The sequence below is a fragment of the Pezoporus occidentalis genome, unplaced genomic scaffold (genome assembly GCF_034315485.1).
Source record: "Pezoporus occidentalis ecotype Australia unplaced genomic scaffold, CSIRO_AGI_Poc_V1 ctg42, whole genome shotgun sequence".
In the NCBI taxonomy this organism is placed as follows: Eukaryota; Metazoa; Chordata; class Aves; order Psittaciformes; family Psittacidae; genus Pezoporus; species Pezoporus occidentalis.
The window spans coordinates 6001060-6014878 of record NW_026915747.1 but is presented as its reverse complement, the minus strand read 5'-3'; the positions used below and the strand labels follow the sequence as shown (position 1 = coordinate 6014878).

General features: G+C 49.1%; 1 protein-coding gene across 1 annotated transcript in view; it reads right to left on the bottom strand.

The window, feature by feature from the left end:
• LOC134171759 (collagen alpha-1(VII) chain-like) overlaps positions 1-4598 on the bottom strand; it is a 110039-nt gene extending 105441 nt beyond the window's left edge. Inside the window, exon 1 of the mRNA XM_062634294.1 lies at positions 4446-4598. The gene's annotated coding sequence lies outside the window, so the exon portion shown is untranslated. The remainder of the gene's footprint in view (positions 1-4445) is intronic.
• Between the last annotated feature and the right edge of the window lie 9221 nt (positions 4599-13819).

Here is a 13819-nt window from a genome sequence, read left to right as displayed (position 1 = left end):
TGCAGCTTAGAAGCACCAAGGGGAAAAGCACAATGATACCTTATGAGTCCTGTAAATGAAAGCTGGACCCTCCTCTCCTTTCCTCCACACCACGGTGACTCCCCACGTGTCAGGTTTTCACATTAACAATGGGAAAAATACCTTGCTAGCTAAACTTGGAAACTTTTCCAAGCTGAATGTTACAATTGGATGGTGGTTGTGAAGATCATCTCCAGCAAGCCTCTTCCTTCCTCTCCCAGAGACCCACTTTTGAGGGGGATTGATGGTTTTGCTTGGAGGCAGCAACAGAGGGTTTGCTGCTCACCCCTAATCTCTCCTTCTTGCAAGCAATGCCAAGAGCACAGTGAAGGTTCGGGGTGGGTAACTCTGAAGGAGGGTTTTCACTGCTCATCAGAGGTCTACATGGAACAAATGGCTCTGCTTCAATCCTATAGGCCTCCCCACTGGGCTTCCGATCCTAATGCAGCCTTTGATAGCATCACCTGGGCATCCACAAGCTGAGAAGCATCACAACGTGAATCCTACTTAAAAATGAGTGATACATTTGGAAGAGAAAAACCTGAAAGAGAAGTAAGTGATGGTGGTTAAACAGTACTTGAGTGCATTCCCAGACACCTTGAAACCAACTTCAGCTTCTTTCTCCTGCCTCCATTCAGTTTAATGCTCAGCTTTTAAATGAGCCACCCTGCTTTTGGCTGTGAGGTGATGGGAGATCCCTCAGCACGTGTGGCACAGAGACAGGAGCTGCCCATTGAATGGGTATCACAGTTTGAAGTGTTATTTGGGGGGTTTTTACCCTGTTGTCATCAGGGGCATGCACGAGATGATGCTTCTGTCTTCCCATAAAGCAGGTGAAAGGTCCCATGGGATTATGTATTGATGGAGTCAAAGGCAATATTTCCAGACAAGGAGATCAATAGATGGTGGTGGGGATGCTGGTGGGAAAAAAAGGCTTGGGAAGTCAATTGATGAAGGGATTGACTGCTGGGCTGGCAGCCAGGCAGCATTCCTCAGGTTACTCACTTAGGCTGGATCTTTTCCACGGTATTCACATTGCAAAGTGCTGCTGAGCAGGACTTGAGGGGACTGGGAGCTGGGACAAAGAAAACACAGATCCCAGCCTGAGGTCCTGCATGCCCCGTGAGCCTCTTGGTTTTGTGGCTGGGTAAATTCCACAAGCAGATCCCTGTTGCCTCTGGGCTGATGCCATTTCATTGCCTCCAGGCTATTCAATTCCATCTTGCTGGAACAAGGACCATGTTGGAGCAAGCAAGGGACGAAGGGCTTCTGCATGGGACTTGCATGTTCCATCTTCTGCTCAGGACCCATTGCAGGCAGCCTAACCCTGCCAATCTACTCTTTCAACCCCATCCAACCTCACAGACACCCTCCAGGACGTACGACCTAAATCTACACCCTGATCAGGAGCCAACCTCAGCGGGGCACCACAAACCCACCATAACAGATGACCCCTGCAGATTATGTTTAACAAAGCCTCCCAGGATGAGGATGGGCCCTGAATGTTCCCTGCTGTCTCCTGACACGGTCACAATGCAAGTACCAGCTGCCCTTGTGTTAACAGTCTCTGCTGAAAGGGATGGAAGCACCACAGATCTCAGCTTCAGGTTCTATTAAGCAAGTGAAACCCTTCCCAAATGCACCTACCCATAGTTCCCTGGCATTTGCATCCTGCTGAGACGGTGCCACTAGGTTTACATCTTGATTTGGACTATTCTGGTCCCCCAAGTCTCATGTTCAGTACTGGCTGGATTGCTGGGGCATTGAAGCAAATTGTGACAGGCTGACATCTCCCTGATCATACAGCACTGGCATAACTTCCCATTTTTACTATACACCATTATTTTTTACCTCTCTACAAACCTGCTGTTCTGTGCAATCATATTTTATACCCGCTATAAACTGGTGTTAATGGTTGAGGAACTGAGAACTGGCTCCCTGTATCCATCTAGACAGGGTTTTATGGACCAACTGTCCATCCTGTTCAGCAGGATGCTCCAATCAAAGCTCCCATGGATGCAGCTAAACCCATTTTGGACATTCCTCTCTATTCCTCCCGCTCTCCCAGAGTTGCTGCTGAGTCTGTGTTCACCCAAGACACAGGGAAGGAGGATTTATGGACAGTGAACAGGAAAGAGGCACCCACTTCCCAGCCAGGGCAAGAGCAACCAGTCCATGAGCTGGAGCCAACCAGTGGGGTCTGTGGAAGGATTTAAGCCCACATCTCTCACTTTTCAGATGCATTTCTTTATTGCCTTCCTTGCACTCAAAGGCGAGCCTGAAATGAAGACATCACCCACCTTTCACCACCACCTGGTGCTACAGTAAACCCAAACCACCATTTACCCCAGCAAACAGTCGCACTCACCCATCCTTCCCCAGGTTTCCCATTTACACAGACCTCTGCTCCCTGTTTGAGCAGAGGGGAAGCTCTATTTCAAAGCACAGGTGTGAAAGGTCCCCAGATCTTAGCTCTGGCTCCCTCCTGCAGTGGTTGCAGGTCTGCTCCCTACCATGGCAGGGTGACCTTTCCTATGGGAAAGGGGACATCATGAACAGGAGCAAGGGTCCAGGTAGCCAGACAAAGGAATTGGAGATGCCTGCTGCTTTTCTTCTCTTTTTCCCTTATCCACTGTCAGGGCCAGAAGAACTAATCTGATGGGGAGGCACTATTTGGGACAGGAAGATCTGAGGATTGCTGAAACATAAGCAATGTTTGGGAAAGCTGGGTGGAAAAAGCAGACAAGCTTCCACGCACATAAACCCATTTCCAGCCATGAGCCCCAGTGCACTGATATTTAAGACCAGGGAGAGCTGACAGAGCTGTTCCAGTGAGAAAGCCCTGAGTAGCTGCTGTTCTAAACAGCTTCTGGAGAGGAGATACCACCCCACCAGTTCCCATTGTATAAACCAGGCTGAGGACAGTGCCAGGACCTGCAGGTGGGAACACGGCCCCATATTCATGTGCCAACCTCATATTCACAAACACAGCCTTAAGCACCTCCTGGTCCAACACATCTCCCCATGCACATGATGCTGCTTGGAGCACTGGAATCATTGAATCATATGATCACAGAATGGTTTGGATGGACAGGACCTTCAAAGCTCATCTAGTCCAACCCCCCTGCAATGAGCAGGGACATCTTCAACTAGATTCAGGAGGAGAGATGTCTGCAAAGCACTGGGGAGCCCAAACAGCATCATCCATCCCGTTTCTGCTCCTCCTGATCCATTCAATGGAGCGACTTCCGCAGACTCCATCACTTCATTAGAGCCACAAAGACTCTGCAGACACCCCATGAATCATCTGCCTGGTGGCCAATTTTCTCCTCTCCCCGGAAGAAAGGCACTTTCTTGTAATCCCTGATTGCAAGCAGAAATCACATTATTTTGGGCCTACGATGGAGAGCAGCCAACTGGAATTGGTAATCACTGCTGCTCCCTGCGAGACATCATGTCAGCATCTACAGGGGGAGGTGGGGGGGGCTGGTGCTGAAGGATCTCAGTCACCATAACCACTACTGAGGCAGGAAAAGCTGGGTTGTGTGACTTGAAGCTAGGTCAGTAAAGACCCTCGAATCAGGAGCTACACACATGTGGTTGCACCCAAGCAATCACTGCATTCATTGCAAAGCTCCATTAGTCTGGGGCCAGATGTAGGAAAGCAGAATCCCACCCCTGAAATCATCCTTCCTTCCCAGAGAGGAATGGTCCCAGACCATCCCCTTCTGCTGCTTCTCCCATAAACCACTGAAATATCCATTCTGTCTGGAGTTATAACCAGTTCCAGTGGGGTCTGCCCCGTTGCTGTTAAAGCTTTGATCCAGGATTTGCTTTCAGCTCATGCTATTCACCACCATCCACCTCTCGCAATCCAACTGAACAAGATTAGAAGAAAACTAACTCCGTATTAAGGAATAGCTCCTTATTCCACTGATGGGAAATTCACTGGGGCCAGAGTCTGCCCATTGCAATGCTCAGACATCATGTGTGCATCAAAGGAAGCAACAGGAACCCAATTCCTCCCACAACACATCACCCCCCCCCCCCAACCAACCCACCATGTGCTGCACACAACAGCACTTCACCACCTCTCCCTGCCTCCACAACCAGCTGATGCCCCTGAACCACCCCCCATCGTGGGAAGTGCAAATTCACCCCAAAATCCAGATTTCAGGCAAGTTTGGGGCACCTCAGACACTTCTGAAACAGCAGCGAGGGGTTTGGGCCATGCACAGGGAAGCTGGGAGGCTTTTTGCATCCTCCTCATCCTCCCCATCCCGTTCTCACGCCTTTGATGCCACGGTTCATTTCACTGCAACCCGAGAATGGGGAGAGCAGAAACACCCACGACAGAGCATAGAAAACCCAGTAACAGGGCAGAGGGACAGACAGGCAGCGAGGGACAGACAGACAGCACTGCTTACCTGGGCCACGCCACCGTGCGTTGGCTTCTCCCTATGGATGAGAGGGTCCAACAGCCCCAGGAACAGGCATCAGCATCGGCTGGGCTGCAGTGAAACTCCCTGCACGCTTGGAAGAAGAAGTTATGAGGCAGGAGGAGGGGCTGCTCCGGGCGTTCCCCCCTCTTCCACCTCCGACTCCTGGCCGGCAGCTGGGATGGAAGCAGTGGAGGGGAGGCTGGGATAGGGGATGCCACCCCAGAGGAATGCTGGAGTGAAGAGGAGGGGAGGGAAAACACAAATCCTTACCTTGTGGGCACAAAATAGTAATAAAATAACTGGGATGTTTGCAGAGGAAGGGGCCAGTGTGGGGAAAAGGTTGGGAGGAGGGGAGGGGAAGTCTCTGTTTCCAGGAGGTCAAAGAGCTCAGGTTCATATTAGCAGCAGGAGAGGCTGGGAAATGCCAGAAGCGGGGTGCAAAACTGATATATGGGTCTGATTCAGGGGTCTGACATTGCTGGGAGGGTATGGAGGGGCCTGAGTCAAGAGGTCTCAAATCATGATTTCACTTCATCTGTCTCATCTCACAACAGCAAAGAGCTTTTTAGAGATGGTCTCTTAGACGGAGGATGTTAGCAGTGACACTAAGAAACTGAGGCACAGGGTGGTGAAGGGAATGCAGGTGTATTTGATAGGCAAACCCTGTTGGATATATGGGAAATGACCCCATAATATTTACCATATGTGAGAAATGACCCCAAAAAGGACACCAGCACCACATGGGGATGGTGGAGTGACCACAGAGCTCTGGATGAGATGGGTAGGCTCTCTTTGCAGGGCTGAGAATGGGTGAGACTGGAAGACAAAGCCCCCTACTACTAGGAAGGAGATCAGTGCCAAAGAGGGCCTGAGGAGCACATGCAACATATCACCTTCATGGAGCATAAGGGACCCCCATTCACAACCACCTCCCACATCTATCACTATCAAAGCCAGAGACACCCCGTGGCAGTTCAGTAGTGGGGTGAAACCCCCTTCAGCCACCCCTTGAGCTTACACCACATAAACAGAGATTTCAGCTCAGGGAAAGACCCAGTGGAAGAACCAGGGACTGAACGTCCCAAAATCCTGATTTTGGTGCTCAAAACAGGGGCTGTTCCCCACACCACCAGTTGTTTTGCAGTGCCAGGGGTCCTGAGAACTCCAGATCCGGTGAAGAACAGGTCATATCACAGTAGGTCCTATCCATCCCAGCCTCTGGTCAAGTGATAATAAACAGGCCAAAGAGGTCAAAGACATAAGGGAAGAGTGAAAGACAGGAGCCCCCAGGGTGAGCAGGAACACACTGGGTTGAGATATGAAGCAGGAGGGAATCCCAGCCCCATCCTGACCCTGGAGGTCCAGGTGAAGCCAAAGGGGATGGGGAGATAGATGAAGAGGATGTACAACGCGTCCCCAGGGCTCCACGTTTGATTACTGCTTCTGGGACCATCACAGCCCCATCAGCAAATAAGAGTACCCTCAAACGGCTGCTAGAAGACATAAATCAGTGTCTGCTTCCAGGTGTGTAGGTTTAACAGTAAGGATAGAGCAGTGCAGCTCTTCCCATCCCTCCCCACCAGCTTGAGCCCGCAGGGAGAACACTTAGGCTGACATTTTCCCACTCCAGCAAAGGATCCCAGGAATTAACTGCTTCCTGACCATATATACTCACATCTTCTTCCCTCTACTCAGACCATTCCTGGCTGAAAACATCACCCAAAGCTCTGCAGGATTTAAGCAATAGGATTGCCTGCAAATCCCAGGCTTCAGAGGAGCACTCCTTGAGGCTCAGGCTTAACAACTGAATCTAATTGAACCATATAAAGCTCCCTAAAGCCCTGAATGCCTCGTTATCAGGCTGAATAGGCTTAATTGCAATTGTATCTGCATTCAGCAATTGAATCTTTCCACAAGCCCTGAGTGGGGCAATCAGGAGATGCTTGTGCCATGCAGCTCAAGTGCCTTTCCAGCAGAGCAGGGCTGCAATTGCCATTTGGAGGTGCCCAAAACTATGGCAGGAGTTGTGGTTTTAATCCAAGTCCACTGGAGTTCTTCCTGGGCGTATGTGGCTTCTTGCTGTATTCAGAAGAAATACAAGAAGCAACCCAATGGGCTCTCTTGCCCTTTTCTGTCTCCAGGGTCACTAATGATAAGGCAGTTTGCAGCATGATGGGGGTCAGTCTCATCTACAGCCTGCACCAGTCACAGCGATGATGAGGCTGGCTGTGTCCAGACCTCCTGGTTGGCTTCTCAGTGCCTAAAGGGGCTGCAGGAAAGCTGGAGAGGGGCTTTGGACAAGGGCCTGTAGGGCCAGGCCAAGGGGAATGGCTTTAACCTGCCAGGGGGGAGACTGAGATGAGCTCTTAGGCAGAAGCTCTTCCCTGTGAGGGTGCTGAGGTGCTGGCACAGGGTGCCCAGAGAAGCTGTGGCTGCCCCATCCCTGGCAGTGTTCAAAGCCAGGTTGGACACAGGGCTTGGAGCAAGCTGCTCTAGTGGAAGGTGTCCCTGCCCGTGGCAGGGGTTGGAGCTGGGTGATCTTAAGGTCCCTTCCAACACAAACCATTCTAAGTTCTCCTTCTCGTGTTTAGCAACCCTGGAATACAGTATGGAGATAAGGGGTTGGAGCTGGATGAGCTTTAAGGTCCCTTCCAATCCAAACCATTCTGGGATTCTGTGATAAATCTTTAACACCTGATTACGTGGTACATAAGTGAGCTAGCTGGGGTGGCAGAGCAGTGCTGCTCAGTTAATAACCCAGCACAGCCCTGTGCCAGCACAGCTGAAATGAAATTTCCCATTCTCAAGCCTAATTTGCTTGGCACTAGCTCAGGGATATCTACAGGCACCTGCATCACGACCACATCCAGCTCCTCTGTCCTAATCCGCAAGGATGACCACGCTGAGCAACAAGAAGAAACCAAAGGTGTCCAGCATCTCCATCTCAGTGTGGGGCCGTAGAGATGGGGCCCATCTAGCTGCTAACTTGTTTGGGTGCCACCCTTCCCCAAGGAACTGTTCTCAGTTCACGTAGTACTTTCATATTTGGTTGTTGAGCAGTAGATGTGAACACCTGGAGCTGAACAACCCTCTATGTTGCTACCAAACCCTAGAGCCAAAGAGCCTCCATCAAAGGGATGGAGCAGGGCTGAGGAATGAAATTGGTTCTTTAATTGTCAACCAAGGAAAGGGGGGGGGAATATCAAACAAGGCCAAGTGCAAATCATAGAAATAAACTGCGCTGAAGCATATTTGGGACCTTTCCAAGAGAGGCTTCTCAGCTACTCAAGCAATCAGCAATATTTCAAAGCAATCAAGGGAGAGTAAGGGAAGGCAAACAAAGAGGAGCATTCACGGGCAGTCACACTCGCCTCAATGCCAACCTTCCTGGGGAGTAAAGACTTTCCATTTTCTAAACTTTAGGCTTAATATTTAGCACAATGTCTCGTCCCAACACATAATTCATCAGATAAAAGCAGGGCGAGGTCCAGCAGTGTTTGCTGATCCCCAACCACCTCTGCCTTAAGAAACCATTGAAAGGAAACCAGCCTTTGTTGCTCATGCCCTTGTCCTTCCTTAGCCTGAGGCCTAGAAAGCAGAGATGGGGCTGGTGCAGAGACACAGCAGAGCTGTCATGGGGCTGAGAGGTTGGGTATGGTCCCTGGAGGAAAAGAGAGCTTGAATAAAGATACATGAGGTCTCATTCAGACCAGTTGTGCCATGATGGTTCTTACCACTCCCACTCCAAGATAAGCCCAGCCCCAAAATCACTGGAGCCACTTTTCCTCTTGTCCAAAATCAGGTTCCCAGTTGTTTTCCTTGTTGAATTTTCCCATTCTGCCATCACCCCTTGCAGATCTCTCCTTTCCTATTTATCCACCACTTCACTCTTCTTGCATGAAGGCTCTGAACAGCTTCATTTCTTTGGCCTTTCCCTCCCGTTCTCTAACTGCCTTTTCCCAGCTTCCCAGGGCACTTCGACATCCCCACCCAACTGCAGAGCCCTTCAGAAGGTCCCCCATAGCTTAACCTGGTCCTGTGTCCATTGAACTCAGCAGAAATAGTTCCCCAGGACAAGGCCACCGGTGGCATCCTGAGCTTGATTCAGATGAAAGCAAGACTGGCATCTAATGGCACCTGAGATGTCTTTAGCTATTTGGGACATTGACTTGGTCACTCACTTCCTAATTCTTTGTGCTTCTAAGACATACCTGGATGGGAATAAACCTTATTTCACCCTCAACCCCTCTCTAAAGAAGGACCAACAAAAGGCAGGCAGAGGGACATAGCAATGGAGAAAAGCTGACCTTGAAGTCTGCCCCTTTCTGGATGAAGCCTTGTGGGATCACCTCCAAAGCGTGAGGTTGCACTGAGACATGAGGTGACCCTGGACTTCTACAAGAGAGGCACTTAACACCCTATAGACACTCAATACCCTCCACATAGCTGGCAGGAGGGTTATAGCCCTTTTATAGTGACCATGGCCAGCGTAGATGCATCTCAGCTCCCATTCTCTTCCACCGGCAGATGGGGAAGCTGTTACCTTGAGCTGCTTTCACCAGTCCTCTTTGTCTCCATCCTCTCAGGGGAACTACTATATGAGTAAATGTTAACCCTTTTCCAGCAGTCAGGTCAGCAAAACCTATTATTTAAGCTTACTAGAACACACTTAATCTCACTAGCCAGCATAACACAGGTGTAAATGGCATCACATGAAGTGGGTCCTCCCGACCACTGCAGTTCAACCTGGTTCTCCCTGCACACACGTTTCACCCTTTCATTTATTCATTGCCATGCTGAGATTTGCTTATTTTGCAAAGGAAAACGCCAGCAGCAAGAGGAAATATTGAACCAGTACCCAGAGAGACAACAGCAACTCCTCCTTCATGCAGTGATGTGGTTTTGGAGAAGGGGATTGCTTCAGTTCTTTGGAAAAGTAATTAAAGAACAAGAAGATAGGAGGAAACCTTACTTCCAGTTGGCAGCAACGAGCTGCGTTTGATCTGCAGTGTGAAACCAAGCTCAGCCACAGGGTATCAGGGCAAGGGAGCACAGATTAGCTAGAGGAGGCAGAGGTTTGGTATGGGACACTGGTACTTATAAAAGCGTGACCCTCATCCTATGCCCTGTGCAGGATATATTGCAAACAACTAAATGTTCCCACTCTATTCTTCATGAGCTTAAAAATAAAGAAAGAGAAATCATATAAATGATCTTCTTTCGACCATTCGTGCATCTTAAGGTGTTCTAAACATAGGACAACATAAATCTCACAGGAAAAGTGGTTTTTCTCTGTAAGAACCAGAAATGGCTTCTACAGTGCTACAGGGAACCTTCAAACATGTATATTCAGGAAAACGAAGGCAAGACTGTACCATACCATGCAGAAAGAGAGGGCAAATCTCCTGGGAGCTCTGAACCAGCGGATACATCACAGTGTAGCATCCAGATGCACTGACTTCAGAAGAAGAAGCAGCAGATCTGCCTCGCTGACTGCCAGGTTGGGATGTGCTGCTGTCAGGCCCAGATCAAGGGTTACCCTTGAGGAGCTGTATTGCAGTTCAGAGATATGGTCCAAGTGGTGGTGTGGAGCTTTCTAGCCTCTCCACCAAGAAATATGGTCCAAGATACATGCCCATAGTGGGCAGGTGGCAAAAGTACTGTCAGGGATGAAAAGGAGACCTCATTTTGCTAACTGATGACAGAAGCAGACTGAGCTCTCAATGTCCAAGCCAATCATGCCCTCTCAAGCTTGCAATGCTCGTAGACTAAGAGGTCCTGGCCTTAGTCTCGATGCGTGCTCCCAGTGGAGCCCTCATAGGATGGCCTCCATGGGAAGCAAAATAACAGATAAAAAGAGAAGTTCAAGAGAATTTGTGATCTCGAAACAGCTATGAAGAACCCACAGATGCTGCCAGAGTGTGCCGTTCCGTTCCAACGGGACTCATCCCATTCCAATGAGGAATCCAGTTCAGGAGCCTAGTTACTGCCAGGACTGCTGCTCACTTTGGGTCACTCCATCATAGGGGCAGGAAAAATCTGGGCAAAACTGCTGTCAAAATAATGTAACTTTGCAGGAAAAAACATCAGAAGATTTGGAATATTTAAAGTTCAATCCATGTGATCACTTCCATGTGTCATTTCAAAGCACATTTTAGAGTCCAGGAGAGTGAAATCCCTCATTTGTAGATGTTCCCATCCTGAAACCACTGCGGTACCTGAAAACACCCTCGTGCAGCACAGCAACACGCAGCCCAGGAGCTGTTACAACAGCGCTATTTGCAAGTGGTACTTTTGCCCCTTGCTGTACTAAAGTCTTCCTTGCGGAGTTAGGGAATGGAGCCTTATTACTTTCCCACTCAGGCTGGAGACTCAGACCATTTTCCCATCACTGGGAAAGCTGTTTTCTCAGGCTGCTTTGCTCTATGAGCTCATTTCAGTCCTGCAGGCAGAGCCAGCTAGTGTTACACCCCAGGAATGGGTATGATTTGCAATTCAGTGCATTAGGGACCGCCGTAATTGCAGACCAGGGTGACCCTTTGCTTCCAATTCAGCAGCCGTTTTTGCCTGCCCTGCTTTTTGTAGCAGCCGTTTATGTGAAGCCGTTTGCAGTGACTCAAAAACCATGCTCAAATTTTGCCTCTTTTCACCATTTACTAAATCAAAGAGGAAATAAAGCAAAGAAAAGCCTTCAAAGAGCCCCACTGTGGTTAAGCCTCTAAGTACCTATAAGTTAAGCTTGTAAGTATCAGCCAGACAGTGAAGTGCAGAGACTCAGCCAAAAACTTCCCCTTGACTCTGCCCCATGTTTATGCAAGCACTGCAGTGTTACCTGCTTTAAATAGGCACAAATGTCATGTGTTTTAAGCCAAACAGCATTAAATAGCTGTGTGTTGTATAGATGGGGAGATTAAGGGCTTAGCTCTTACTGTGGTTTAACAAGGCACAATGCACAAGCAGAGAGGAAGCCTTCAAGCAAGAAAATGCTCCTAGGCCAGTATATGTGCAAGGGGAAAAGCGTTATTTTTAGGAGGGAGGAAGAGGTGTGAAATCATACTGGCCAGGGGCAGTGTAGGATCATGTACATGGGAACACATATGGTTATATAGGCCCAGCTGATGCCCAACAACTTGTTAAGACACCATGGGTTTGATGCCTTTGCCTAAAACCAGGCATTTAATGCTGTAAGAGGTGTCACCAGGAATAAGGGAAAAGGGAGAGCTCTCCTCCTGAACAGGCTTTTGGAGGCCTGAAGAGATAATCCAGAACCTGAAAATACAGTGGATTCCCATCTTCAGGCCACTGAACCCATTCCCATGTCTGATCCCTGTGGCGCTGGGATCGCTGACAGCTAATCCTCCCTTCTGGCATGTTCTATACCACCAGCACAGGATGGATCACGGGTGTCTGTCATATTGCTGTGGACTTCATTTCTCTTTAAGTCATCAAAATAAAACCAGAGGAGCCCATGTTGCCAATAAAACCATTACCATTGGATGCTGAATGCGAATGACCGAGCAGCAGCAACAAGGATGGTCACTGGAGATCAGGATGTTGCGACATGCAAGAGCTCCTGCAGAAAGCAGACCCCTGGTGTCCCCACACATACATGTGCATACAGGAGCAGTGTCCACAGCCTCTTCACCTAGTGCTATCCCCACCCTGTTCCTTGGGAGGGTTTCATATTTTGAGCCATTTCAAGATTTCCCTGCCTGCAAACCAGTTTTCCAAACAAAAGCATATGGAGCACAGATTCAAACATTTGTTTTTCTTATGGAAGAACAGAATCCATTCTCCTATCTGATAAAATACTGCCAACTGAAGTCATTTTAAAGCAAATAAACGAAAACAAACCTTTTAGAAAGCAGCCATGCAGCACTCTTTCACTTTACAGCATCTAAACTGCTGAGCCTGATGCTCTGAGGTGTCACAGACCCACCTTCATTTCTGAAAAGGAATGGCTTCAAAGATAATCTCATCATCTCTGGTGGCCTGAGCTACACTTTGGGATGTCTGGGAGCCACTAAGACTCAGTTACAGGGCAGAGAAGGAAAAGCACTGGGTATGCTGGGGGACCCGTTAGGCTCCATCAGCAGAAGTCATCCAAAGAGTTGGGAGAGGGTGCAGACACACAGCTCATAGAATCATAGAACAGTTTGGGTTGGAAAGGACCTTAAGATCATCCAGTTCCAACCCCCCTGCCATGGGCAGAGACAGTTCACATTAAACCATGCCACCCAAGGCTCTGTCCAGCCTGGCCTTGAACACCACCAGGGATGGAGCATTCACAGCTTCCTTGGGCAACCCATTCCAGTGCCTCATCACCGTTACAGTAAAGAACTTCCTCCTTCTACCCAATCTAAACTTCCCCTGTTTAGGTTTGAACCCGTTACCCCTTGTCCTGTCACTACAGTCCCTCATGAAGAGTCCCTCCCCAGCATCCCTATAGGCTCCCTTCAGATACTGGAAGGCTGCTCTGAGGTCTCCACGCAGCCTTCTCTTCTCCAGCCTGAACAGCCCCAACTGTACATGGTTCTGCTTGCTCAGTGCTTGCTCTGATGGACAATACAGCACAGCCAAAGGATGGATTGGTTGTCACTGTGTGGTAAAATCAGTTTAGGTTAGGAAAGGAGCCCTGGAGGGCCAACTGCCTTCTCCAAGCTCAACAGACCCAAAGCATCTCCTCGTACATCTCAGCCCCCAACCACCTCAGTGGCCTCCACTGGACTCACTCCAGTGTATCAATAACCTTCCCATACTGGGGAGCCCAAAATCGGTCACTGCACTCCAAATACCATCTCACAAGTGCCAGACAGAGGGAAGGATCAGCTGGAGCTGCTGGCTTCACTCTTAAAAATGCAGCCCAAGATGAAATTAGACTCATTTGCTTCTAGGACACATTGCTAAGCTCAGCATCCACCCCTCCTTGCTCATTCTGCAGGGTGGTTTTTCAACCTTTTAATGTGTATTTCTTGGAAGGGAGGCATGTGCTGCTGTGTTATATGTCAGCCCAGGGCTCCTCATTCACAGAGATCACATTTTACATCAGCTCCTTCCCCCTCGAGCAGCAGATGCTGCCTGTACTTGACAAGCTTCCCATCCATTCCTGTCCCACGCCAGCTGAAAATCACAGCTTCAAAACTCAATTTGGAGATGCAGGGAGGAATAGGAGAGCTCCTGGGCTTCTTTATACTTAATGCTGCTCAGCAAGTTCATTTATCTTCCCTGTCAAAACACACAGCTCAGTAGGACACAGCCCCTGCCATTCCTGCACCTAAAAGGGAAGTATTAAACATCTGAATACTCCGAGACTTCATAGCCTCCTCTTGTTCCAGCATATATGGATGGAAGTGGTGGGA